Source organism: Cariama cristata, unplaced genomic scaffold (assembly GCF_000690535.1).
Source record: "Cariama cristata isolate BGI_N322 unplaced genomic scaffold, ASM69053v1 scaffold19432, whole genome shotgun sequence".
Classification (NCBI taxonomy): Eukaryota; Metazoa; Chordata; class Aves; order Cariamiformes; family Cariamidae; genus Cariama; species Cariama cristata.
The window spans coordinates 45814-51813 of NW_009603473.1; positions in this window are offsets into that span (position 1 = coordinate 45814).

Consider the following 6000-nt stretch of genomic DNA (forward strand, 5'->3'; position numbering starts at 1 on the left):
GGCAAATAGCATCTTTCAGACCCAAACAGAAGGTGTCCCAGTCACCGATTCCTTCAGACACATGGAAATGAGAAAGCACAAACTCAAGATCTGTGGCTGATACAAACCTTCTTTCCTGCAGGGTTACGTGACCTGGAGAGGGGCACTCTGATCAGGGATTTTCCTAAAGCCAGGCACAGGCATACCTTTTTTTCCCTGGTGAAGATCAGATGTACCCTGCTGAAGGATCTCACCTGAGGCTGGATTTTCTTAATTTTAAGGACTTAATTTTTTAATATTTGTGAGACATGCAATAAGATTGTGAGGCTGCAGTTTGAGCCCCTTGCCATTTATAACCACCTGTCCCCTGCCCAGGCAGGCTGCCTAATGCTTTAGTTCAGGGAGTTGGTGAGGGCTGGAGCTGCGGGACCCTCTGCTTACAGCAAGAAGCCAAAGGAGCGGGGTCTCTCACTTATCTTTCAGCCCATGATCCCATCCACTTGGGCTGGGAATGCCATCACCAGCTGCAAGAACAAGGCTTGGTTTCATAACTGAAAAATCACATTTAAAAAAAAAAAACACCTGGGTATAATCTCATATTGACTGTCAAGTCTGGCTGGAAGGAGAGCGAGTGAAGTTAAGGGAAGCTTTCATCATTGCTGCAAGACAATGAGTGGTGAGGTGTGTTAATGGCTCACTGCTCAGGCTGCATGTTCCTCGGAGATAACAGCAGACATATAGGCATTATCGGATTAATTATCAATGTAACGAGTCTGTACTATAAAAAGGACCAGATACTATATAATCCAGAATGACGGCGAGCACCTGCTGACAAATGGCTCTATAGAGAAATAAGAGGATGTTACTGTCTGATCCCCCCGAATACAGAGCGTGCCAAGGCTATCAGACATATCCCAAACTAATCCTACCTCTAAATTGTTATGATGGCAAACGGGTGGGTGGTGACTGCCAAGGCATGTAGAAAGGAGAGGAGTCTTGGTGCCCAGGGATTTTTGGTGACGGTCCTTACACACTCTATCAGCTGGCTCGGTGCTGCTTTTTAATTTGAATTCAGTTTAGCAGCTCCTGGGGAATTTCCTTTCATATGTTTGAAGGTGAAGCCCACTGAGAGAAGCAGCTCCCTGCTGTATGCTTTATGGAGAAACAGGGATCAGTCCCACCCTCTGAGATCCTGTGGCTGGCTGGGGAAGAGGCGCATGCCCACTTCTGCTGATGGCATCGTTTGGCGTAGTTGTGCTGGCGTGATAACTTGGGTGGGGAAGAATCAGCCCTTCACCAGGGAAATGGTGAATTTTCTCCAATAAATCCCACTATATTTCCAGGCAATTATCCCACAACCGTCCTTGGTTCTGAAAAGGGTGTCCAGATTTTCAGAAAACCTGAACAACCACAATTAGGCCTGATGCCACAGGAGAACCAAACTCTTTGGAAAAAGCACCCCTGTAGCCCCATCCCAGTGGGAAGGGGAAAGTCTCAGCTTCCTGAGGAGCTACTGTTCACCTGCCTCTGTGCCAGGTCCTCATAGTGGGGAACGTTACCTTACGGCAGGTTCTTGGATGTATTGAGATCAGCAGAAATCTTCCATTCCCTGAAAACTCCTAGATTTCTTCTTAGGCAACTTTCAGATATGGAGTGACTATTTTAAGGTAATTTCAGGTTTCCCCTGAATCCTGTATGATGCCAAGAAACCTCGCTTTAGGATTTAGTAGTAAATAGCACCAAAGATGTATTTTTAACCTTCTGAAACATTTTTCAAACTGTTTTTGATAACACATTGACCGCACACAATATATATGATGGGGCAGAGTGGCTGAAGGGAATTTTCAGCTTGCTGTAATAGTCAGAATGATTTACTCCCAGCTTCACCACTAACGAATACTATACTCATCCCACATTATAATGACATCGGTTTTTGTCTTATGCTTGTATCGCCCTTCAAAACTGTCTTGCTAAACTCACTTTTAGAGCTCTATATATCCCAGCGATGCTAAGGACCAAGCCAGTTCATATTAATGAAGGATTTGGCCCTCTGCTTTTTAATAATTCACACCATTGATTTTTTTACTCTGTCTGTATTCCCACAATCACCTGCAGGTTTCACAAATTACAATGTAAACCTAAACTGTTGCTTTGCTGGGCTGCACAAAGATCTATTTTTCTAATATAGTCCTATCATTTCTCTCCTTGAAGGTCTGTTTATGCCAGCTATAACTCTCTTTAATAGTCTTGTCCATTTTCAGCAATTTTCCTACTCAGGAGCTAAGCAAACTGAAAGGAAATGATTTAGTTTAGGGACGTGTAGAATAAAGAGCAACTATTTCTTCTGTTCATTAAAGTATTTTATTCTCTGCTCTCCGCACCTACATTTCATAAAAATATCAACACAAGGTACAAGAGTAAACACTTTTATCCCATATTAATTGCATTAATGTTCAAGATTAAATCTCTGGCATTCCAGGGAGAAAGTGTATTTAAAGGATCACCGACGAGGCCTGAAGAATGACACGTTTCCTCTGACCTTGCTCTGTTTGCCGCAGCCATGGGAGGCTCAAACTGAGCTTCATCACTTTTGTTCCCCAGAGGAGAATTCCCAGCTTGTGGAGCCTTCTCTTCCCAAACCCTGCTACCATCGCAAACCAGGGTGCACAGACCCAGCCTGTGTGCATGGTACCATAATATTGGGGGAAAAAAACCCACTACTTCTTTTTGAAGCACAGCTAGTTTTTTAAGTCTGAAAGTTTGTAAAGTTTATGCTGAAGAGCGTGTGTGCGGGGAGGAGGCGGTGGAGGGGAGTACAAAGTTGGAGGAGGAGTTGGAAATGGAGGATGTTTCTTTGACACTCTCCTTTTCATATCATCAGTTCCCTTTTTCCAAGTACCGGAAAGTTTAGCATTTCCACCCACCCCCAGTGGGGGGGGTAGGAATAAGAAATCTTTTTTTGTTGCCTTTGTTCCAGCCTGTTCTACCACACAGAGACTGTATCAACCTTAATGTCCCCCAGCTGTTAATCAGAATGATACACAGGATATTAAAAAGCATTTGTGCTTCTCATAACTACAGGAGGCTGCAAATACCCTCAGACTGCTGTCTTTCTCCATTAGACTCAGCAGCAGCTCCGGGCATGCAGCAGCCCCAGTGCAGCCCGTCGATGGAGTGGGGTGGACAGGGCAGAGGCTGGGCTATGACCGGGGTGCGAGAGAGAATTGGAAGAGGCAGTTGTGTGGAATGAAACCCCCCTTCATCACCTTGATGGCTTGCAAAAAGACAGTGAGAAGCTTCCTGCCCTACTTTGCCTGTCCCTTTGAGACTGGACGTGACCTCATCTGTGGAGGTTGTATCGCAGCCCAGCCATATGTGGTGGAATCACCCCCCAAAAAGGGGGGTTGCATATTGGGCTACAGTGATACTGCACTCGATCTGGGAGGAGGGAAAGGGAACTGTGCCATAACTTGCCTTTAATCCTTCAACTGGTGTGAGTCAAATGCAGAGGTTTGTTACAGGGGACCAAGTGCCTCCGTTACGTGTGGTTGTGGAAACACCAGGAAGGGAGAAAAAGCAAACAATAACCATGATCAGTATCTGCATCGCAGCTGCTGGACGTGCATGCAGAGTGGGTGGAGAGTGGGAGGACCCCTGCGCACCTGAGAGACAAGAGTGAAGGAGGTCTCGCAAACTTAAATAGCCTGGGCATGGCTATGAACAGCACCAATGTACAGGAGAGAGGGGAGTGAATAAAAATGCCACCCCTGAATCACCGTCTCAGCACTGCGATTGCAAACGCTGTGTACCCAAAGCTGAACAGAAGGTCTGCAGAGCAACTCCCTCCCCAGGAAGGATCAAGCCCAAGCTGACCCCGGCGGTCCTGGCTTTGGCTTTTGGTGACTCTGCATGACAAGGTGACTTACCCTTTAGAGTGAATGAGGCAGCTGTATAATATACCTATTTATTAACCCAGCTTGCAGCAAAAGCCTGCCATTTTTATACAAGCACATATATAATTTAAGAGAGTCCCTTTCAAAAGGGAGCACACAGTGGGAAGCCTTGACCCTCAAAGCACTTGGCTGATATTTATAACGCAAACAAAAGATAGACAGTCACTGCACTTTTGTTTACAAATCAGACATTCATGCACCTTGCATAGGCTACTAAATGTGGCTTTGAGGATAAGGCTGTGGTAAATTGTACCAGACAGTAAAATACAAATTGCTGAGCATGGCATTTCAGGATACTGAAGCAGTGAGTCTAATTGCTAGGCTAGGAGAAAAGAGAATGACTAGAAACGTGCAGTGTGGTAATATGACTGGGAGTGCAAGATCCTCCAGTGATGCTATTCCTGGCTCTCCCTGTTTCCAGTTTGTGTCACTACCATGATATAAGCGTAAGGAGATGGTCATCATCAGTCACTGACTGTTATGGGGAACAAGCATAGGGCAAGGCGAGCCAAGGAATCCTATCAAAAGCTTTCTTCCAAGTTTTAGACATTGCCATCAATACAGCTCTCAGAAGGGCTTGGTAGACCCAGTTTCTCTGCTGTTGGTGTGATGCCTCTTTCATGAGATCCCAGGTGTGTGCAAATAAGTGGTACAATTTTTACACTTCTCGTCTTTTTTTACAGCTCTTACCAAGTTACATTCATAGCTGCAGATATATATTTTTTTTTCTGTTTCCAACAAAACACACTAACTGAGTGGCAAAGCTCACAGTAAAGCACTATTATACCTTATGACTATGCTAACCTTGCCAGGGCCTTTAAGAAATATTTTAAGAAAAGCAATGAATGAGAAATTCTATTATTCTTACCTTCTTATTTCCCTATCATTTTGCCAGGCTCATAGTGTAATACGTAGCTTGTACTGGCAGAGTGTCCAGCACTCGGTCCTGCCACATTTGTCATATTGTTCTTCATACCTACTTCTAGCTAACTTTGCACGTCCTCCTGTAATACAGCTAATACACCCTGGAGTATGTCTGCGTAGTCGGGATTACATCTTTCTACCTTTGATCTTTTCTTTTGCATATTGCTGCAGACATGACTATACTTGTAGTTTGTTCTTTTAAGCCAGCTTTGACAAGACTCTCATTTGCCACATTATTTTTTAACATGGTCTTTTCAAAGGAAACCATCTCCACCTTCCGGGTTTTTTTCCCATTCTTTAATTGTGTGTTTCTTGCCATTATCTGTCTAATGACTGTGTCTCATTTACAATGTAGTCCTCATTTAATTTTGGTGCTAAAGAACCCGTTAGTCTATTGTCCATCTCTGATATAGTTTACTATCATTATATGCTCCGATTCTGCAGCACCCACACGTCTTTTCCTCTGACATTTCTATCAATGTATCTTCATATAACTTCACATCTGTGATGTTATACATTGTGAATTTCTTCTTAATCCTTCTGTTTACCCTGTCCAGTTTACTCTTGCATCTGAATATCATATATATGCTTCTTCCCTTGTCTATAGTGTGTATGTTAAACTTATGAGTTTAGCTCATTAAAACTTAATTTTTTTTTTACTTAACAGCTTTTTCCTTCTGAGGAGTTTCTAAATGATTATAGAAGTCAATTCTCTCAGTGTCTCCTAATATCCTGTTAAATGGTCCTCCACCACATTTGTGAAGGGCTTATTAGTACCAACACTTGTTTGACCTCAATATTCTTCCTATATATTTCAGAAGAGGAAAAAAAAAAAAAGAAAATGTCTGCAGTTTTAGCTATAAAACTCATATCTGCTCTGTAATTCCAGATACACTACTAAAGAAATGCTTTTGGCCTCTTTTTTTAAGGAATTAAATAGTCCTTCTTTGTATGTATGAGCATTGAATTCAGTATTTGACTTTGTACAAATATTGATATTATGAATGTTGCTACAGTTGTTATTTCCCTCAAGGAATGTAAAGAAAAATCCTACCCATTTCTATTCCTGGTATAATTTAAGTCCCATTTGGTGAAAGCCCATCACTATGGTAATTGCACCAGGAGTGATGTGCTGCAGCAAGGA